Genomic DNA, 23544 nt, shown 5'->3' on the forward strand with positions numbered 1-23544 from the left:
TTCCTGGTCTTCCAGACTCATGAGGAAAGGATCACATTTGCAAACCATTCTTATTTAATGCTTAACCTTCCTCTTTTGAACAAATTAGTCATCAAAAATATCACTCTTCCATACTTGGACACCACTTCCTATTGTCTTCCTCAAGACAATCTTGCACTCTTCTTGGTAACAAGTGGCTCATGGTTTCACTCTCCACCTCATTTCCTGCTTTCCTGATTTTTCTAAGACTGTGGCTTGAGACCCAACATCCATCTCATCTTCTCTATTCCAATGCCTTTTCATTCTGGACTGATGATTTGTTCAAGATCCTCAAGTTCCGAAATCCCTCCTTCTGATCCTAAATCCTTGCATTCTACTTCTCTCACTTGCCCGTTCCTGCAGAACCCGCTCTTAACCCTGCTGCAAACTTCCAGTCCCTTGGTCATTCTTCTAAGAATCCATTAACTTCTTGCTTCCTTACTCAACCCCAAACACAAACCCAAGTAACCCATTCCAAAAATGCCTTGCAAGGATCTTTGACTTCCTCACCTACTTGCTCATTCTATCAATTAGTGATAAAACCCAGTATCTGCTCTCTTTGTTTCTACTCATAAACTGTCTGACAGCAGGGAAAATTATAAAATGGCTCTGGCTATGTCCACTATTAAGATACACTATATTACACTATACAAACACAAATGCACACCTTCAAAATGTAGGTTTACTCCATGAAATAAGGTACCTCGTCTGTTTCTCACTGCCTTATCTCCGGTACTTTACTGTCATTAAGTCACACACTATAGGCATTCAATTAAATTTGTAAGATGAATGTATTGCTATGTACTCTGTTGGCTTCTTAGTGAATTCCCTAGTGCGATTATTCCAAACACTTTTTCTATTTTTCCCAAGTGTCAAATACACTTGTCTCCTTTACAAATGGCCCAATCCTCTAATGAGGAAACCAAAGGTCTTCTAACATGAATTAACACAATTGCCCTACATTTTTATTCCATCTTATCCATCTTCCCTAACATGTTAAAAAGAAAATTGTCTTATAACTGGTTTTATAGTTCTTTTTATTTACTAAATGCCTACTATATCACTCTAGTGTTAAAGAATACACACTCACGGGACACCTGGGGTGTCTCAGTCGGTTGAGTGTCCGACTATGGCTCAGGTCATGATCTCGAGGTTCATGGGTTCAAGCCCCGCATCCAGCTCTGAGCTGACAGCTCAGAGCCCGGAGCCTGCTTCAGATTCTGTGTCTCCCTCTCTCTCTGCCCCTTCCCTGCTTGTCCTCTGTCTCTCTCTCTCGCTCAAAAAAAAACATTAAAAAATTTTTTTAATTAAAAAAAAGAAATGCACACTCACATTTGACCTTTCCTGAGTTCAATTTTTCTTGTCCTATTAGTCTCCCAATTAACAAAAATAACGAGAATACTAATAAAGATACAAGTCAACTGCCAATCTGTATTTTCTCACTATAGTTGGTTTAGATCATAAGGGAGCTAAGGACGTATCTGCTTTCCTGGAAAGCAAGGATATATTCTATTTTGAAAATGGGTTGTCTTACAATTTCAACAATGGAATTAAATTCAGACTCTGACATTTTTCTTAAAAGGGCAATTATTTCTAAAATGCTTTTTAAGAAAAATTTCTTCTGACCCTCATCCTTTAGTCATTTAATTTCTAAACTGTCCTTAGGAAACAATTACTTAACTTTTCCTAAGTGAACTTTCATTGACTTTTTTTTTTTTTTTTTTTTTTGCTGGTCAGAGAATATCTTTAAAAAACCAGCATCTGACAATGCACTGAGCATAGAAACTAACATTTAAAGTACTTTTAGACCCCTAAAAAAAAAAAAAAAAAAAGCAAAACTTCAGTCAAGAGTAAATATCACAAGCCTAAATAAGTAGAGGAATTTGTGAATAAAAAATAGAAAGTCAATTAATAGAAAAGTTATAGAAAATGACTTAAGATTAAGTGGATTTGGAAAGAGAGGCTATCCAATAGCTGTTACAGGACAAATTCAAACACAAATGGGCTGAAGAAATTCTGTGAAGACAAAGACAAAGACATTTCAAAATGCAGTGCTTCAACTATTCCACTATTTAGTAATTAGGAATAACATGGCTCTTTTCTGGCAAAAGTATGGAGGCAGACCAAAGTGGCATGCCAAAAAACAAGGCAAACAGGGCAGCAAACCGAGAATGTCTGTTTACTAAGTAGAGAGGAACCTCAACCATGCAGCAGTCTCCGCTATATAGTCTTCAACTATAACACAAAGGACGATAACCTACATAATTATGTCAAATTACCTGTTTAAAACTAGTTTTAAAGCTCAGAAACGGCTCCTTCTCTGCTTCACACTTCAAAGCTGTTGCCTGCTTGTGATTTAAAACAAAAAAAGTCACTTTAGTAAATTCTTTACTTACACTATAAGGTACAGAATAACAAATACTATATTTATAGCCTAAAACATGTTTAGAAAAATGAACAGAAAAGGAAAAATCCAATTTAGCAATATTTTAGACTGGTTACCTTAATCCTCTTGGAAAACTATGATATACTTAAATGATTAAAAACTATGATATACTTAAATGATTAAATCTTCCAAACAACAATGTGATACATTAATATCTACTTTGGTACATAATGAAAATGATTACCCTAATTTTCATGTAAACATCCAAGCCAAAATCAATTCATTAACTTTCTGCCATTGAAACTATTCTAGAGCTTTGCATTTCCAATGATGAAAAAAGGTTTACTTGAAAGCTAGCTACTTAAAAGAAAATAACCTTGTCACGATATACACACATGTTTACCTTCTGTTCAAAAACTCCTTATAATGGTTTCCAGGACTCTCACCGGGAAGGTGATAGGGAAAGAAAAGAGCAGGTGCACGCGAAGCTCTCTAACACCCACTCCGGTAACCAGAGAATACCAGAAGGCGGAGTCTGGAAAGTAGTTATGAGGCGGGGGTGATAGGGGCGCCCAGAAAGCCCGCTTCTTCCAGCGCCAAATTACGATCCGTTACTCATAAGGCACATGACACAGACCTCAAACCGGTGAAAAAAGGGGGAAAATAAAAAAAAAAAAAAAAAGAAGGAAAGAAAAAATCAGAGAAGACGAGCTCCCGAGAAGTGAGCCGCAGGATGAAAAGTTTGGATGACCCGCCTCCCTAGCAGGGCCTACTATCCAATCCCCAAACACCATTTCTGCAAAGCAAGCAATGTTTCCCGAATCCCACTTGGCATTTAGTTTTCCCCATCTTAGGCCCTTTCTAACTGGACGTGCAGAAGGGAAACAATGCGGGGGGGGGGGGGGGGGGGGAGCAGCTAAATTAACATTCCTCTCACAAGTAAAAACCACCTCTTTGCCAAAGTCAGGAAAGCCTCCCCACCCCACCCCTAGCCTTTTTGCTCTAAGAATACCCAAGACAGCAAAAATCTGCTGCTCAAAAATCCCAACCCGAAAGTCGCGTCGCTCCGCACCTGGCCTTCGGCACCCAAAATTCAGGACACCAAGAGCGTCACACGATGGAATTTGGGAGTAGGGTGGGAGGGGGCGCAGTCACGTACACTAAGGCCACTAAGGCCCCTAGCTGTGGAGAACTCGTGCCCTGTCCCTGGCAACCAAACCACAGCCCCCGCTCCGCTTCCTCCACTTGCAAGGGACGTTCCGTAGCACACGAGACGCAGGGCGGCCCCCCTCTCCGGAGCCAGAAAATGAGAGGGGCGCGGAGGCAAGAAGGGGGCTCGGCAGTCGCTAACGCGTCCCTAGGTGCTCACCCGGAGATCGCGGCGTTTGGCCCGGGGAAAGGGGCGTGAAGACCCAGGAACCCACAGAGAGGTGTGGGCCCGAGGCCAGGGCCTACAGGGTCAAGTGTCCCAGAGCCGTTGCTCTCCCGCCCCTGCGCCGCGCTGCCCTCGGTTGCCAAGGGCTGGGGACGCGCAGCATTACCTGTAAACGAAGCAGCCCCTCCTGCCAAGGGTGGAGTGGCGGCCAGGCCCTGCGACCCGCCACCGGCAGGGGTCCTCCCTCAGAGACCAGAGCAGGGAGCGCCCACAAGTTCCCTGGCTGCCTAGGGCCCAATGGCCGCCTTCTCTACCTTAGCTAGTCGGCGCCAACCGCCGCAGCCACCGCCATCTTAGGATCTCATTGTGGTGGGAGAAGAGGGGCGGGGGGACTGCAGAGGGGGCAACGCGCCGTGAGACTGCGCCGTCTCCTCGGCAACGGCCGCGCGGGGGCGAGAATTCGCCGGGGCGGGAGCCGCAGTGCGATCGACGCTCTAGGCTGGAGTCATGTGACCGCCGAAGTCTTTGGTATCACCTCGGGCTCTTTAGCCTGGCGGTGACTATACGAACAACCAGAGACTACATATCCCAGAATGCCAACTGGATCCTGGTTTATGACCCCCCCCCCGCCCCCCCGCACCTCCTCCACGAGAGGGATAACTACAAATCCCGGCATGCTGTGAGATCCCGGCGCTGCTCTGTGATTGGGAGGCTCCGGGCCTGTGCGGAAGTAGATTGAGCCCCCTCCTTAGCTGGAAAACCGGAAGCTCGTTCTGGTTTTTCGTGTGGGTGCCTGCTCCGGACTCTAGCCGGAAAGAGGAGAAAAGACGATAAGTCGCTCTTCTTGTCCCTTGTCCACCTACATCCGAGTTACTAAGAGATGGAAACAGAAGGGCCTTTACGATGTAGTCCTGATTTTACACGGTAGGCATTAATCATGGGAAGTTAATTGGCCAAACCACTTAACTGTATATAGGTAGTCAGCGGGAGAATCCTAAATGTTAGTAATGAACACCACCTTGGACTAATGTCCCAGTTTTTGCTTGGAAGAACCAGATGATTTCAATCAAAATTTAGTAGAAGGAAATTTCGCTTAAAACTAGTGTCTGAATTCTCTTTTTATTGATGCTCCTATCTCATCGGTACCTCTATCGAGAATGAATTGATAGGTTCTCCGTAAAAATTCATAATTCAACTGAGTGAATTCTAAGATCTAATTGGCTTTATTCAATTCATGAATTGAGCAGCATCCTATGTACCAAATAGAAAGGGGATCTATTGGAGCGGTAGCAAAGGAAAGTTTTTTAAAGGCAGAAGGGTTGGAAAAAGGAAATTATTAGCAAAGAGTGCATTGTTTCTGGCAAGGTTGCCTTCCTATGTAGAATAGAAAGGCCCACCAGATGGATTACTAACCTGTTGACCAAGTAATTCCAGGTTGACTGGTTAAAGGTTACATTTCTGGGGTGTTAAAACTGCAGTCAGGTTAGGTATTAGCTCTTGGTTTTCTGATTTGGGGGTTGGCACTCATGATTCTATTGGGGGCCTGCTGTTTCCTTCTTAACATTCAACACATACACACGAAAAATGTGATGGTGACTTTTAAGGCCTTCAGTGTCCCTCTCTGAAAACTTAAAACACCTTCAGTTTTACTTGAGTGCAAGGGCATTCTATTTTTAGACAGTTTGTGAGATGGGTTTGTTTTAAGCAAAATAGAAGGAGGAGGAATAGACATTTAGGTTCCAACAAGTTGTTCTCATAACCAACAGAAATTGTTCAAAAGCCAGTTAATAGAACCATATCTCAATACATAATTCAGGTAAATAAAGCTCTTCCTGAAACTATACCCAGGCTCAGTCTCATTGCTATGAGACTTTATTTGTCATATATGTTTTAATACATTCTGTGTGTCTAACATTGATAATTATTTAGGTAACACATAGTCCCTGCTCTTGAAGGGCTCATGTTTTAGTGAATGACGGAAAAATAGGATGTATAAATAAATTCTGTCTTGTAAGAATACAAAATGCTGTGGGCATCCAAAGGACAGGGTGCCCTGGGCCCCATTTTAATTCCCCCACTCTAAGATCTTGGGCAAATTATTTGTCCTTTTCTCAATTGCCCCATCTATAAAATGAAAGGGAGGCAGTCATGTTGCCTACCTTGTAGGGATTTTTTTTTTTTTCAAGTAGTGTTTATTTTGTACAAGGCCCAAGTGAAACATTTTCTCTGTTGTGATTTTCGTAATTTTCCCAACTGTCCTGAAGAGATTGATTCTGCATTCTTTCCATTTTACAAGCAAGAATTTAAGTAAATTACCAAAATTCTGACAGCTCCAAGTGGTAGAGCCTTGGTGAAAGTGAGGTCTACTGTACTCTTTGGAGGGATTTTTTTGGTTAACTTAGAGAATGAGTGGAAAAAATTACTGGCACATGGTAAGGCTCCAAAACAGTAGTTGTCATTATTATTATCATTATCATCATTTTGTTTTTATACATGTTTTTATTTTTAAATATGTAGAAGCTACTCTCATTAAAACCATTCAAATGGGGGCGCCTGGGTGGCGCAGTCGGTTAAGCGTCCGACTTCAGCCAGGTCACGATCTCGCGGTCCATGAGTTCGAGCCCCGCGTCGGGCTCTGGGCTGATGGCTCAGAGCCTGGAGCCTGTTTCCGATTCTGTGTCTCCCTCTCTCTGACCCTCCCCCGTTCATGCTCTGTCTCTCTCTGTCCCAAAAATAAATAAACGTTGAAAAAAAAAATTAAAAAAAAAAAAACCATTCAAATGAATTTAAAAGCATTACTGAAATCAACATTGTCATTATGCCTTTTAAATTTATGGTCTCTAAAAGATGTCAAAATACTATTATGCCTGTTTAGTGAGGGGAGTAGTCTGAGAAATTTTTGTTTTTAAAAGACACGCTCCGGGGCGCAGGTCATGATCTCGTGGTCTGTGGGTTTGAGCCCCGCATTGGGCTCTGTGCTGACAGCTCAGAGCCTGGAGCCTGCTTCGGATTTCTGTCTCCCTCTCTCTCTGCCCCTCCTCTGCTCATGCCCTGTCTCTCTCTCTGTCAAAAATAAATAAACATTAAAAAAAAATTTTTTAATAAAAAAATAAAAGAGACCCTCCAACTCAAATATGAGCATTACTGATCTTAGCAGAGAACAGAGGAAAGAAAGAAACCTGAAAAACTATAAAATTATTCTAGACTTCCAAAAACTTAACATCTAATTCAGAAAATAAACCTAGTGCAAATGAATCGATTTAGTATCAGTAGTGTATGAATATGGCAAATAAATGATACAGACAGTAAGTGCTCTAGGAATTCAGAGAGAGAATATTGATATATTGCTTCGAAGATAATGATGGCTCCAGGATTTCTGTGTAGAATGAAATTAGGGGCAACAGTCTGGGGGAAATGTAGATGGGGGACATGTGTGGCCTCTCAGAGATACACATTGAAACTATCTCAGTTTCCCACATTTATGAACAACTTAATACACATATTAAACATGAGAGAGGGGGCGTAAGGCGTAAGCGGAAAGGGGCACATTTCAACCACATAGTACAACCAGAATTAGTGATGGATAATGCAGAAATCAGCCTGGGTGAAGTAGAGGATTCTTATGGGTTTCGGAATGCGGAGGCAAGAGAGGATAGCCAAGACTGATGAACAGGTATCTGTGTATTTGCTACAGACCGTAGAAAATCTTAACTATCAATCTGAAGAAAATGAGCTTTGTTCTGTAGATAGTGTAAAATCGCAGTGAGGCTTTGGAAAAAGCAATAATAGAATGAAGTAGTTATTTAAAGAATTTAATCTAGCGGCAATGTTTAGAACAGGCTAGAGGGAGGAGCAGAGCAACAGGCTCGGCGGGTGTTAACTGGCATGAAGTAATTAAGGCCTGGCCTAAGGTAGTAGCAAAATGAATCAAGTCAAGGAGTTGGATTCTGATGGCGAACTAAGTCAGTTGTCATGCTGTGTAAAATGGCATTTTTTTCTGTTTTTTTGATCTGCCATCTGACACTGACCAGGGGGTGCTTACAGTGTAACATTTTGTGCTATCTCATTTATCTCCTTAATGTGTTCAGTGTTCTCTATCCACAGATGGATTTACGTATGGTGAGAGCAAAAACCCTGCCTTTGGGAGTTCTTTATGTCCCAAATGCCTTGCAGAGGTCATTTACTGTATTTTGATATTCACGAATTTGGCCTTGGAAAAGAACTGTTTTCGCAGTACCTAATTTTAACCTGCAGGTGGTGATAGAACTTAAAGGAAAAAATCTTTAGTGTCCACCCTTCTATTATACTGAATTTTATGATTCTTTTTATATGCGATTTTTTATACACCCAAAAGAATATATGACATTTATGTAAATTATAAAGTACAATAACAAAAGAAACACCCAAGAACCCACTACCTAACCTAAAACATAGAATATAATCAATCTATTTAAGGACCCCTGTGCTTTTCTCCAAACTCATTCCCCTTTGCAAACATAAATATTATTCTGTATGATCTTGGTGCTATCATTCCTTCATTTTTTCATATAGCTATATGTATATATCCCCAAATAATATATTGTTTAGTTTCACTGTTTTCAAACCTTATATAAATGGTATCGTACTGAATATATTCTTGCTTGACTTGCTTTTTCGTTCATTGTTTCTGAGATTCATCCGTGTTGGTGAGTGGAAACACGTCTTAAGAGCAGAATGTAAAATTAATTTTGGAATATTTCTAAGTTTGAACATAAATGATTTTATCTTTACTCTTCATACTAGATTTGTGGGTTCAATGGTTGAAGAAATTGTATAAACAAGGGATCACTTGAAGAACTGTGACCTAGTTCTTATACTTTTGGGCAAAATCTAAGCACTTTACTTCTCTCCCTGAATCCAGCCCAGAGTTTCTCAATCTTGATATGATTGACATTTGGGGCTGGATGATTCTTTGTTGTAGAAGGCTGTCCTGTGTTTTATATTTAGCTGCACACCTGACCTCCTCCCACTAGATGCCTGTAGCACCCTGCCTCCCCAATTGTGACAACCAACAGTGTCTTCTGAGATTGCCAAATACCCCCCACCAAAGGAGGGTAGAGCAGGGGGTCAGGGCAAAAGCGCTCCTGAGTGAGAAGCGCTGATCTAACCTTTGCATTGAGAAAATCATGCTACTCAGGCTTTTTCTTAGGTACCTCTCTTGCTCAAAAACCTAAACTTATGAATAATTAAATCAATTAATTACTACATATAATCGTATCAACTAATTATATCAAATCCACATACATAGTAATGTTTCAAGGCTCTTCTTACTTTCCTCCATTCTCCCCCTATCTAATTACCATGCCATCTCTCATTACTGCCACTTCAGACTTTCTATGACTAGGTTCCAAATACCGAATTGCTGCTCTCCACATACAATGTTAGTGTTTACCCCAGTCTGAGCTGCCCTTTCCTCCATAACCAGTTTATGCCCTCTTCTTTCAAAAGTCACTCATTCAATACATGTACCCTTGTATTTCAGACTATTCTGTCCATATTTGCTCTTCATCAGTCTTTACATGGCTCAGCTCTTGTAGAGTCTTAACCACGATACCCTGTTTCTTACATTTTTCTCTATATATTTTTGAAAGGTCTATATACTTACCCCACTTGCGCTACTCAATGTAAACCTCATCAGAGCTGCAATAGTGTAGTTCTGTGTGGAATGCTTGCTTCCCAGGACATATCACGTTGGGAGGGGGTCAAATAAAAGGATATAATAAAAAACAGGCCCCCTGGGTGGCTCAATAGGTTGAGCGCATCTATCATTTGACTTTAGATCATGATCTGACGGGATCAAGCCCTGTTTTGGGGATTCTCTCTGTCCCTCTCGCTGCCCCTCCCTCCCTCTCTCTCTCTCTCTCTCTCTCTGTCTCTCAAAAATAAATAAATAAATAAAGTTAAAAAATAATTTAAAAGTACAAAGAAAATAATCTATACCTTAATTCCTAGCCTCCTATCACCCCTACAGCATATAAGATTGAAAGTATTAAATATATTTGGATAAAGATTGTTAATTAAGGAGAGAAATCAGGCAATTAGGTGGGACGATTCCCAAAATAAGGAAATATAGGCTGATAGAGATTTCCTAATGCAGATGAAGAATATTAGAAAAGTATGAAAATTAATCCTCAGCTTTTACTTTGAAAACCCTATTACTGAAAATACAATTATGTGAGGGGCACCTGGGTGATTCTAAGTTCAGGAAAAAAAAAATGACAAAACATATGTGAACCCAGATTAACCAGGAAAGAGATTAGAGTTCTCTTTCTTTACCACCAGCATACCAAATAATTTTCAGGGTTAAAAACTGGGGGATATTGGGTGGCAGGATGGACAGTCCAACCTAGATAAGGAAAAATGTAAAATCCTGACAAGAGGTAGGGCAGAGACTGACACACGTTTTCTGTAAAAGGCCAGATATTAAATACTTGAAGTATTGTGGGCCACACAGTCCCTGTTCCTACTACTTAGCTGTGTGATTGTAGGGTGAAAGCAGCCAGACAAAATATAATGGGTGAACATAAATGTGTTGCAATAAAACATTATTTTAGGATACTGAAATTTAAATTGCATATGATTGTTCCATGTCACAAAATATTAATCATCTGATTTTTTTTCAACCATTTAAAAATATTAAAACAGGGGCACCTGGGTGGCTCAATCAGTTAAGTGTCCTACTTTTGATTTTGGCTCTGGTCATGATCTCACGATTCAGGAGATCGAGCCCCGAGCCTGCTTGGAGTTCTCTCTCTCCCAATCTCTCTGCTCTTCCCCCACTTGGACTCTCTACCTCAAAATAAATAAACTTAAAAAACAATATTAAAACAGGCAGTGGGCCAATTTAACCCATGGGCCATAGTTTGCTGATGCCTGACACAGAGTACCCAACTTTTAAAATTTTTAGATAGTTAATGATAGATCCAAGAAGAAATTAGCAATGGAAGAAAATACATTTTCATTACTTTGCAGGATGGTCATTTTACAAAGAATCATTTGAACTAATGAGGAAGGGAGGATATAAAGCAAATGTAACTGAACAACATCTGTAAGTATTAGTTTATACTTTTCTCTTATATATTCTGTTTTCCCCTATCCTGGCTAGTTCCAGCCTCCACAAAGGATTGTCACAGCTGCAAATACCAGAAACAAAAGATACAAGTTTCAGACATAAGAAAAAAGATTAAAATTCGAGTGCTTTCCACCCCTCACAATTTGCCTGAGTGGAAAAAGGAAGAACTGATGGGAAATTCAAAGAATTTTTTGCTTTGCCCTGCATCTCTGCAAAGGAAGAGGAGGAAGGTACAATCTGTGGGGATTGATGACCGACGACAGAGCCTGGAAGGCTCCATGGCTACAGCAGAGACAGGTGGTTATAGTGGCACTGTGCAAAGCTCGCCCACCACAAGCCCTAAAAGTCACATGCAGCCCTGGGAGGAGAGAGACTCTAACTGTGTGACATAACGGATCAGGAGTGAGATTAGGTCTCTCCAAGCGTATCAAATACAGTCTTGAAATTCATTTAGAAAAATAAACATGTAATCTCTTCAAGCCTATCAAATACAGTCTTGAAATCCAATTAGAAAAATAAACGTAAATTTGTGGCATAGAAAACATACCCACTTTACTTACCTAGTTCAAATGTCTGCTACCCGAGTGTCCCCAAGTCTTCAAAACTGTTGGAGTAACCATATCTCCGTCACATATACAGCAGGAAACCTAATCTCAATGCGGACATCTTTTAGAATGCTTGGAGCTAATGGCTTTTTGTTTGTTTGTTTTCCTATTGTTTCCTGCTTCTGCTGAATTCTTGATTTCTTTCGAGTCTGGCTTCTTATGGCGGTTCTTTTTCTCCATCCCACATCATTTCCAAAGCAGAACACAACCTCTTTTGCTTTGTTTTCTCAAAATCCCATGGAAACAAGGCATCTCTGTGTGGTATAGTGCGTTCCACTGAAAATTTGGAGTTAACGGTATAAGATAGGGGAGAAGGAAGAGAAATTTATACCACAGCTATTTGGACACCCCTGTTCTTTTTTAAAGATCTTTGGCCGTAGCCCAGAACTTCTCTCTGGCTGCCTTTTATCCAACTCCCTGTCATATTGACACATTCTTTCTTCATATCCTATTTCCCAGTCTTATCACTTCCCCCTCTTGACCTTTTTCCTCCTAGGTTACCCATGAAAACTCCAAATTCTTCACTACTTTTTCATGGACAGAACAATTTTGTTTTCTTGGTCTTGGCTCTGGCTTATCCCAGCTAGACCCACTATTAAAATGCTCTTCCTCTGCTGCACTGATATTAGTCTGACTCATTTCCTCAGCATGGAGCTCTGAGAGCGTTATGTCTTTGGATGCTAAAATCAATTGCATACTGTTCTTCATTATCCTGATTAGCAGAAATTGTAAGAAGAGACATCTGCCTTTCCCTGACATCTCCACCCCCAGCCATCAAGAATGGAGTGGGGGGTGGCTAAGTTAGTTCTCAGAGCCAGTCTTCAGTCCAAACCCATAGTGCAGAGAGGAACAGAGACCGTGTCCAGTTTTACAGATTGATCGGTCCTGGTTTTCATTCTTGTTGCTCTTTGTTACACTGCACTCATCTTGTCATTCCCACATATCTGGGGCCACCATTATTGTCTGCGGTAGTGATTCTGCTTCTGGTCTCAGAAGCTTCCCATGGACTGTGTGTGTGTGTGTGTGTGTGTGTGTGTGTGTGTGTTTTGGGTAGAGGAGTTGTAGGCACTGGGAAGATGTGGAGGCAAGGATTCTTACAATGTTATGGTCCCAGTTAAGGTCGCTGTTCCTCTCCGCCACCACCAGCTTGGGCTGTCGCTCTTTGTCTTTGATTAGCATAAATCCTTGCACAGGCTGTAATCATTTTCTAAGGTAGGGCAACTCCACTACCTCTGTGTAAAGCTAGTAAAGCACTATAGCAAGTGCATACGAGCATATTTCTAGGGCAAGACTACTTCAGGTCAAATCCTGTTGTACGTGACCTTGAGCAAGTGGTTGCTCTCTTTATGTTTCATTTACCTCATTGACAAAATGGCAATAAAAATAATAATACATATCTCAAGGACTCTTATGAGGTTTAAATGAGTAAATGCACAGAAAGTATTCAGATAGTACCTGGCTCGCAGTAAGTGATATATAAATGTTTATACTTACTAAGTTTACAACTAAGGCTTTGTGCTAATATTGACTTGGGCCTCCATGTTTTCAGAATCCCATCCTGCACTCCCATTTTAGCATAGATTTCAAAACATTCACACCATACTCAGTTGGCTGAGTCATAATGGCTTTAACCATAGGGACTACATGACTATGTCAGGATACCGACACTGAGGCTGGATCACCACAGGAAGGAAACTGGATTTTGTCTTATTGACTATGGAGCATCACCAAGACTTTTTAAGTAGAGGGGTATTGTGGTCACACTTGTTTTTATAAAGATAACTTTTATTGTTGTTTATAGGAGATGGTCTGCATGGGAAAGAAACTGGAAGTAGATTGATCAGGTAGAAAGTACCAGAAGATTATGCTAAGGTGATAAGGACATAAATTAAGGTGTCATTGGCCTGATGAAGAGAGTTTGGCATTTAGAAGATACAATCAACAGGACTGATTGGCAAAAGAAATAAAGGATGAGAGACAGGAATGGTGTCTGATAATGCCAAGCTTTGAAACTGGGTAAGTGAATAAATACTGGTTCACCAACTCCTTATGTTCTCTCCAAGGAAAGAGGGGCAGGGAAGAGGAAGACACTGCAAAGAGTTAGTTGAAAGCTAGGGGGCTACTGGACAAACACTTCTGGAGCTACAGAGACAAGTAAGAGTTGGAGTTAAATATTTGGGAATTGCTAAACACTAACATTCTAGCAGAGGAAGAAGACTCCACAAAGAAAAGATGAACAATTTGGAGGACACCCAGAAAACTAACAGGCGTTTCATGAAAGTGTATGGAAAATTAAGTTTTGAGGAAGAAGGAACAGTCTGAGAATCAATGAGAAACTACTATGAGGAAATGTGTGGCCTCGTTACAAGCAATTGCAGCCAAGTGAAGGGTCACATGTCACTGGCTTTGGCTGAGAAATTAATAGGAAGTGAGACCATGGAGTCGTGAGTGTAGAGTAGGTGTAGATCGCCCTCATTACAAAGCTTGGTTGAAGGGGAAAGAGAAATCAGAGGGTAGCTAGAGGCAGGAATAAGGCAAGTTTTCATTTCCTAGGGTTTGGAAGAATTAAGCTTATTTATAAGGTTGAAGAGGGACAAGACTCTGAAAGGAGAGGGTGACTTTAAAAATGAGAAAGGGGAAGGTAATTAAAGAAATGCAGTTCTTAGGGGCACCTGGGTGGCTCAGTCGGTTGAGTATCCGACTTCAACTCAGGTCATGATGTTACAGTTCATGAGTTCGAGCCCCGCATCAGGCTTTCTGCTGTCAGCACAGAACCTGCTCTGGATCCTCTGTTCCCCTCTCTTTCTGCCCCTCCCCGACTCGTTCTCTACACCCCCACAAATAAATAAATAAACTTTAAAAAAATGCAGTTCTCAAGAAGAAATGAGGGGCTGGAATTCAGAGCCCAGGTGGAAGGAATAGACTAAAACAAGAAGGATCAATACTTACAGAAGCAAATCCCCAGCAGTAGGAGTCTAGAATTGGTAGATACGTACCCCACGAGTCAAGAGGAGGAAATTCTGACGTGCCTCTCTCAGATGCCCCATTTGTCTAAGGCTGTAGCCCACTCACAAGGCACTCCCTCCTCCCAGTTCCAATTCACTTCACTACTCCCTCACTTATGCTTCCTGGAATCACCACTCAAATAAACTACTTGCATCCCAATCTTTGTGTCATGCTCTGCTTTTGGGGAACCCCAATTTCAATAGATTGTGAGTTAGAACATTATCCCAGGCTTTCTGATGCCAGGTCTGGGGCTTTTTTTTTCAGCCAAATCGTACTTTACCACTTTTGCTAATTTTTTTCCAAATGGAGTACATGCCATTGCCAAAACACAAGTTACTCATTTTGTTTCTAGGTCTGTTTCCATATCCATCGTGCTATATCTTCAGATGAGGAATCTAGAATAAGAACCTCCTGAATAGAGATCTGTGGAAGCAGCAGAAAGCTAACTGTCAACATGTATCACTTGCCTTTACTTCCATTGTTTCTGAATCTGACCCTTCATTTGGGAGGATAGATAGATAATGTCCATGTCTACTCCTTCATCCACTCCTTTGTTTATATCTAAAGTTACATTTTCATCTACATATATGTTATGTAAAAATCTATATATATCTACATTTAAAAAGGTAGATATCAGCCAGGACGGGACAGGAAGTTGAGAGAGGAATAGGAACAAGGAGGTAATAATGTATCAGTTCTCTATTGGTTTCTGGCTGGCTAATTTAGGCAGAAGTGAATTTATTGTAATTACTGGAGAATGTGGGACTTACAGAATCAGAAGTCATCTGTACTTCAGACTTCAGAATGAACAGGAATTAAGGGAATTATGGAGGGGTGCCTGAGTGGTTCAGTTGGTCGGTTAAGCATCTGACTTTGGCTTAGGTCATGATCTTGCCATTCGTGAGTTTGAGCCCCCCATCGGGCTCTGTGCTGTCAGCTCAGACCTGGAGCCTGCTTCAGATTCTGTGTCTCCCTCTCACTCTGCCCCTCCCTTGCTCACGCTCTATCTCTCTGTCTCTCTCTCAAAAATAAACATTTAAAAATTAAAAAAAAAAAAAAATGAACCATGGAAAGCCAAGCAAGTAGCAGAAAGCAAGGAGCAGAGCAACTATGTCATAACCTGAAGGGTCTGGCCAGTATACTGCTTCTTCTGCTCTTTCTGGTATGAATGACCTTCCTTGTGTCTTTTCTTAAAGATGCAGATTCTCTGGAGAGAGCACTGAACTTGCTCATCTAACTTCCCACCAGCGCCCCTGTTGGGGTGAGAGAAGACTTAGACCCTTCAGCTCCTGCCATGGAACTGCCGAATTATTTTCCCCAAGAGTTATGGAGAAGCCCCAACTAGAAATAGAACTGCTATTAGAAAGGAAGATCAGAAGCCAGGAGACAAAAGAAGAGCAAATGTCACCTGCAAATCTCATCAGGTAACCAGACAAGGCTGTTGGCTGGGGCTGCCTACTGACAGCAGATGACACGGGACTGGTCACTGATAAGTGTATAACCATAAGAACCTTATAATCTAGAATGAGCAAGAATCCTTGGCTACAATATGTATAATATTTAAGGGACAAACTGAAAAATACAGGAATACATTGAAATAGGCTTTAGTAGTGGAATAAAATGATGTTAAATAAAATTACCTTAGAACAGGAAAATAGTGATTAGCATTTTGCTGTGTTTGGAACTGCAGGTCAGAGTTGCCTATATGACGAATCCTACGAGCAGATCTTTCTGCAGGCTGAGTGAGCAGCATGGGCAAAGGCACGGAAACAGAAAGTACAGCTTGTGTTTGGGAAATGGCATGTATCCAGTTTGGCTGGGGTGCAGGGAACATGAGATGGTTCAGATCTTTTTGTGTGTGGGGGACTCAATTCTTTTAGAAGCTGAACAAATCATTTTGAGACACTTACCTGCTCCGCAAACCGGTTTTTATTTCTCACTTAGCCTGCATGATTGAATAAATACTCAAAATCTGACACTGGATCTCACCAGTTGAAGTTCACGGCTCCTATTTTGGCCTCTTGTTCTCTTTTATTCTTTAGTAGTCACTCAAAATAATTACAAGACAACTGGCGTATTTGTACACCAGTGTTCATAGAAGCATGATTAACAATAGCTAAAAGGTGGAAATAACTCAAATGTCCACTGATGGATGAACAGACGAAATGTGGCCTCTACATACAATGGAATGGTATTCATCCTAAAAAGAAAGGACATTCTGGCACATGCTACAGCTTGGATGAACCTGCAAGACGTTGTGCAAAGTAAAATTAGACACAGAAGGGCACGTACAGAATGATTCCTCTTGTGTGAGGTACCTAGCGCAGTCAAATTCATAGAGACAGAGAGTCGAATGAGGCTGCCAGTGTCCAGGGGAGGGAGGAACGGGAGTTAATATTTAATGGGGACAGATTTTCAGTTCAGGAAGATGAAACAAGTCTAGAGATGGATGGTGGTGATGGTTGTACAACAATGTAAGTGTACTAATGCCACCGACCTATACACTGACAAACAGTTAAAGTGGAAAAAATGGTTAAAATGGTCAATTTTATGCTATGTATATTTTATTATGATTTGTTAAAAAGGCAATAGTCTTTCTCACTGTGTCCCCAAGAAGACACAGCAATAGGCCCTCTTTAGGGCATCTGGACTCTGCTTTTCTCCCCAAAGCCAATGAATAATTCCTGTGATTGTGCCCACAGATGTACTGCAAATGGTGACCGTACAGATCCCTGCCCTTCATGGGAAGATTTGCTGTCCCATGGCTTTGTGTTGTACTTGGGGATCCTCTCAGACACCCACCTCCTTCCGAGGTCTCTCCCCCTCCTGGGGCAGCCCACACGTAATGGTCACTCCAGCGGCGGGGGGAAGGCCCAACCGTTTGGGCCCAAGGCAGGATACCTCTAATGGACCGTTGTCATTCTGATGGGCCATATTACCTCCACATAGGTTCTCCCTTTCACCAGTCCTTTCCCTTCCACTCCCTTCCACAGGGAGCGTTCACGGTCTCCTCATAAACACCCCGGGCACAAAACGCTCAGAGTCACATTCCTGGAGAACATTAACCTGAATGGGCAAATGAAGTTCCTTTGAAAACAGGAAGAGAGGGGCGCCTGGGTGGCGCAGTCGGTTAAGCGTCCGACTTCAGCCAGGTCACGATCTCGCCGTCCGGGAGTTCGAGCCCCGCGTCGGGCTCTGGGCTGATGGCTCAGAGCCTGGAGCCTGTTTCCGATTCTGTGTCTCCCTCTCTCTCTGCCCCTCCCCCGTTCATGCTCTGTCTCTCTCTGTCCCAAAAATAAATAAACGTTGAAAAACAAACAAAACAAAAAAACAAAAAAAAAAAGAAAACAGGAAGAGAAAAAGGTATACAAAGGAACAAGAATAATAGTGGATTTCCTGTTGGAAGCAATATAAGTGTGGGAAAAGTGGAGGAACCAGAATGCTACATGCAACAAAACACCTTTCAGAATCTAAGGCAAAAATGTTTTCTTTTTTTTTTTTAATTTTTTTTTTAACATTTATTTATTTTTGAGACAGAGAGAGACAGCACGAATGGGGGAGGGGCAGAGAGAGAGGGAGACACAGAATCGGAAGCAGGCTCCAGGCTCTGAGCCATCAGCCCAGAGCCCGACGCGGGGCTCGAACTCACGGACTGCGAGATCGTGACCTGAGCTGAAGTCAGACGCTTAACCGACTGAGCCACCCAGGCGCCCCAAAAATGTTTTCAAATAACACAAAAACTAATAACAACAAAAAAATCGATCAGCAGCATGTCCACACTCCAGGGAAAGTCAGTTTGAAAAAATTCATGAAACTTATGCTAATTATTTGTGCACTTTTTCGTATTTTTTTTGCTTTGATGAATAGTTCATTAAAAGGAAAGAAAGAGTAGTTTACATTTGTTGTGCTGTGAGTAAGGGTAGTTTTCTTCTGTACACAATCTTGTCCCTCAAGTCCTGGCTGGGGTGGTAACTCCCAGATGCCTTCATACTGATGATACCTCAGTATCCCTCTAATCAATCCAACTAGTTGTTTTAAAATTTTATCTAACTTTTCAAGTTTTTCTTCGTAGCAATGTCATGCTCCACAAGCTCTTTCCTCACCGATTAAAGCCAAGGTTACTGTTACATTTCTCTACTGGAATGTGAGATTCTTGTTCTGTTGAAAGTGCGAATGGGTTGGGCAGTGTTAGCAAGTGATTTTAGGAGCAGGGTGTTGTTTCCATCTATACTCACTGCTTTTCCACTCACAAATAATATGTAGATTATTAAAAATCATTTTCTTCCTTCCCTTACATAAAGCAATATCTTTTTTTTTCAAAATTTTTAAATGTTTTTATTTATTTTTGAGAGAGAGACAGAGCGAGTAGGACAGAGGCAGAGAGAGAGAGAGGGAGTCACAGAATCCGAAGCAGGCCCCAGGCTCTGAGCTGTCAACACAGAGCCTGACACGGAGCTCGAACTCACAAACTGTGAGATCATGACCTGAGCCCAAGTCGGACGCTTAACTGACTGAGCCACCCAGGCACCTTTATAAAGCAATATCTTTATAAAACTATTTATTAATTATCTGTGTGTATATATTGCTGCCTCACCCTCAATCAATGATATTGCCGTCCTGATCTTGTTTCAAGATAGAAGGAAATTAAAATTTATTGCATTTCTTCTGTGTATTAAGCCCTACAGTAAGCACTGCGTATAAGTTACCAAGTTTGAAATCAAGTGTGAATATTTATACTTCATGCTGCTACAGATATGGAATTTTATTGTTCCATGAATAATAAATATTCCTGAATTTCTATCATATAGTATGTGTATGCTGGATGCTGTGGGTATAGAAATAAGAAAACAAGTCTGTAACCTCTCTTAGGAGAGAGAGTCCAGTATACAATATAGTGATGCACAATGTAAGACAAGAAAACACATAAGAAAACATGTAGTCAAGGTGGATGGGGTTGGGGGAAGGACAGGTCCCCAGGGGAGTCCTATTTCATTCAGAGGGGGTACATAGAAATTCCTGGAATAGGCAAATAAAGGCGAGGACTGGAACATACATACATGCATTCATATAAATACACACACATATACATATATTTACTCTCAGTAATAGTAAAAGGACGCATCTAATGTGATTGATTCATTGGCGAAAATAGTCATGGGACATGAGATTTTAGGTTTGTCAGGCATCTTTATTGAATGAGACAATCTTCTACGAAACTGGATAGATCCTCCTTTCTTTACTCCTCAAATTCCCTGATTGGGTAGTAGGAGAATGGTACACACTGGGAGCCTTCCTTACGTATAAAAGTTACCACAGTAATCATGTTTTGCGAGAATCTCTACCCCTGGATCTATCCTTTGTGGGCAAGAGAGCAGAGGTGTGGCCTGGACATGTAGGCGCCATATGTCTACGTGCACACTGAAATGTAGACGACTGGCTAATTGGATTCTCTCTCCTAGGGATGTAGAATTTGTACAGAAAGACACAGGGGCTAAATTTCCTATTGAAACTAAAACATTTTAAGGGCTGCCTTCTACGGAATAAATTGAAGAACTCCTCTTACTGGGGTTTTTATAGCTGTCCTAGTTCTGCCTTCCCTTGGCATGTTTGTGGCAGTCTGTTATTGATTCTATTACTTACCTCAGCGTCCCTCTAATAAATCCAATTATTTTTTTTTATTCCAGATGGCTGGATGAAGCTCATTTCTTTAGCTTGCAAACAAAAACAAATTTTTTTTAAAAAGCCAGTGTAAGTGAGTTACTCTGAAATTGGCCCTTAATATTTCATAATCTTTGATTGCTGCAGCTAGGGACTAAGGGTCTACTCTAAAGGTTCTAGAATTTTCCCTCAATATCTCTAAAGGGGAAGCAGGAAAAAAACACCCCAATCTTGGAGAATCACTTGAGTATATACTCTTGTGTCATGCACATGTGAGTAGGTCCCTATCCTTTGTTTTTTGATGTAGTCCTAGTTATTGGTAAAGTAATCAAAGCATAAATGTAAACTTTTTAAGTGTAAAATTTTCCAAGTTTAATATGCCAATTTCTGGTCTCAAACATACATGCCAAAGAATAAGTTCACTGTAATGTCATGTGTGAGCTAACCAAAAAAATGAATCGGAGTGTGTGTGTAATTGTGCACAATGAACTTTTCTTTTTCCTCAGCAAATGTACAGTTATTTTGAAATCAAAGCAAGGAGCTATATCTCAGCTCCTTGTATCTAAGTGGTCTTATTTTTTCTAAGAAATAAAAAATAATAAAAGATGAATAAAAAATAAGGACAAATTTTTAATTCAAGCATGCAAATACATTTTTGACAAATGTATATTTTTAAATTCTCTGCTAGTATTCAGAAATTTTGTCAGAATAGTTAACAACCCTGGGAATTCTACTTTAAGATGGGGTCATAAAAGTATGAATCATCATGTGTTTTCCAATTAGTTGGATAATGTTTTAATAGGAGGTTATATTTAAAGAACCTAAAACCTGGAGGGGAGAAAGCACACATGGAGAGCGGATTTACATGTATGAATAAAGAGATTTATAGCAAATTTATCAAAGAAAACAGAGAAGTCATACTGTGGAGGAGAATGAGGGAAGATCTTGCATTACTGCCCATCTCTTTTATGTGCAAAGGCATACTTTAAAATGTGATTTTACTTAACATGAACTTGCGATTTCTTTCTTCCCCTACATATTTTTATACAATAGCTGAATTTCTTCTTCATGTGTTAAGTGTAAAAAATCTGTTTTCTATTAGAATTAAACATTTATTTGGGTGCAAGTTTTTTTAATGGCATGTGATCTTGTGGGGAAATTCTTTAATAAGAAAGATGTAATTCTCCAGAGGCATAAAATATAAGCAATTCTGAAGTTCTTGCATACACATCGAAAGCAAAACATTCCTTAGCCCGAGGTCTTTCCATTCTTTGCAGGGAAAAAAACTGAAGAAGAAAACATCTTCTGCACTTTGCTCTGTTAGGGAATCAATTTAAAGTTGGTTAGATACCAGAGGGAAAAAATTTCAGGTAGACAAGGATCCTCTGAAAAGAAGAATAGCAAATAAGTATTTCATTCCAACTGGTATGCAGGGGAGGATACTGTGCCATCTGAAGCTACACAGTTGGGGCAACCTATCCAATTTCCACCAATATTACTTTTCACATGATTCATGTAGCAGGTGTAGGGAGTGAGCAGTCCAGATCTGAGCAAAAAATAAAACAGGATTCTGAGATTGAGTACTCTAGGAAAAACTGCATTTGGAAAATTCCTTCTCAGAGATTTGTTTTTTCCCGTTTGGGATCCTGTATCAGTCAGAAAAGCAGAGCCTCTAGGACACATAAGGGATGACTTTATGCAATTGTGGGGACTGGTGAAGCAGTCTTTAAACAGTCCCTTTTCTTCACATATGATGCTGGAGCTCAAAGTATGCAGGGCAAGTAAGTGAGAAGGCTAGATGACTGGCTGTAAGGGAAGCAGGAGGGTGGACTGAAATCTGTATCAGTTCTTGTTACCTCTGACCTTGGTGATGTGGGCCTGAACCCTTTATCATGAGCTGAATCCATGATCCAGGGCAAGGCAGAGCAGCTGCAGGCCTGACCAAAATCTTAGGCCAACAGGATGAGCCAACAGATAGACAACAGCACATGAAAGCCACAAAGATGGCTGCCTTGTTCCTGACCTCCAAATCTACCATAAGAATCTCAAGTGTGGTTGACCCTTGGGAAACAAGGGAAAGGGAATTCTGGGAAATGTAGTTTAGCCTAGCCAAGCTGACACATTACAACGCCCCCACTTTTTCTTGGTTGCTTTTCTTTGTCTTGCTCTTGATTGACATTTGCACTTATCTTTCTAGATCATGTTGTCAGAGTCTTTCTCAGAAAGACCACGTAAAGGTAATTTATTTTTTAGTTTTTGCTTGTCTGAATTGTCTTTCTTCTATCGTCACACTTCATTGCTAACTTGGCTGTGTAGAGTCCTGATTTGGAAAATATAAATTCCCTTGGAGTTTTAAGGCATTCTTTCTGTGGAGAAGCATGATAGTAATCTGAGTTTCAGTTCTTTCTTTTTCTTTTTTTTTTAATGTTTATTTATTTTTGAGAGAGAGAAACAGAGTGTGAGCAGGGGAGGGGCAGAGAGAGAGAGGGAGACACAGAATCTGAAGCAGGCTCCAGGCTCTGAGCTGTCAGCACAAAGCACATTGTGGGGCTCAAACTCACAAACCACGGGATCATGACCTGAGCTGAAGTCAGACACTTAACAGACTGAGCCACCCAGCCACCCAATCAGTCTTGCTTCTTTTTAGGTGATTTCATTCCTTCTGGAAGCTTGCAACTTTTCACCAGCACTGTTCAAAATTCCATCATGATAAGCCTGAGGAGTGGGTGGGTGTTTTTAGACTTTTTTTTTTTTTTTTTTTTTTTTTAAGTTCATTGTGCTGGGAACTGAATAGTCCTTTCAACTTCATCTCTTTCATTGCTGGGAATTATTTTTTTATTGTTTCCTTGATAATTTGCTGTCCATTTTTTGCTGTGTCCTTTTTGAAAGTTCTATTTGACGCATGCTTGACTCCCAGAATAAAACCTGATTTTCTTATCTTTTCCTACTTTTCATACCATTGTCTTTTTATTCCGCTTTCTGGAAGGTTTCCTTGAATATATATTCTAATCCATCAGTTAAGTTTTTGGTTTTGGTTTTTAATTCTAACTATTTAATTTCTTTGCTATTCTTTCTGCTCTGGGCTAATTTTTTCCTTTAAAAAAACAGCATTTTCTTATTGTTCCTTACTTCTCAGATAATACTAAATATAGTTTGGGGGGTTGTCATGCAAACATTCCCCACCTTAACAAAATAAAACTTTTTGTTTACCCTACTTCCTCTTTTTTTTAATGTTCACTTATTTATTTATTTTTAATTTTTTGTTAATGCTTATTTATTTTTGAGAGAGAAAGATAGAGAGAGAGAGGGCAGTAAGAGAGGAAGATACAGAATCCAAAGCAGGCTCCAGGCTCTGAGCTGTTATAGCATAGAGCCTGATGCAAGG

The 23544-nt window shown here is 40.7% G+C and overlaps 2 protein-coding genes across 51 annotated transcripts in view; one reads left to right on the forward strand and one right to left on the reverse strand.

The window, feature by feature from the left end:
• Positions 1–4298, reverse strand: part of PCM1 (pericentriolar material 1) — an 84733-nt gene extending 80435 nt beyond the window's left edge. For 8 of the 50 annotated variants that reach the window (XM_045454624.1, XM_045454565.1, XM_045454443.1 and 5 more), the window contains exons 1-2: positions 3946–4242; positions 2298–2366 (exon numbers count right to left, since the gene is read on the reverse strand). The gene's annotated coding sequence lies outside the window, so the exon portion shown is untranslated. Of the gene's footprint in view, positions 1–2297; positions 2367–2807; positions 3042–3945 lie in introns of all 50 variants that reach the window. The other 42 variants (XM_045454556.1, XM_045454451.1, XM_045454365.1 and 39 more) reach the window with 18 other exon arrangements.
• A 256-nt stretch (positions 4299–4554) lies between these two features.
• FGL1 (fibrinogen like 1) overlaps positions 4555–23544 on the forward strand; it is a 54483-nt gene continuing 35493 nt past the window's right edge. The window contains exon 1 of the mRNA XM_045454721.1: positions 4555–4703. The gene's annotated coding sequence lies outside the window, so the exon portion shown is untranslated. The remainder of the gene's footprint in view (positions 4704–23544) is intronic.

Source organism: Leopardus geoffroyi, chromosome B1 (assembly GCF_018350155.1).
Source record: "Leopardus geoffroyi isolate Oge1 chromosome B1, O.geoffroyi_Oge1_pat1.0, whole genome shotgun sequence".
In the NCBI taxonomy this organism is placed as follows: domain Eukaryota; kingdom Metazoa; phylum Chordata; class Mammalia; order Carnivora; family Felidae; genus Leopardus; species Leopardus geoffroyi.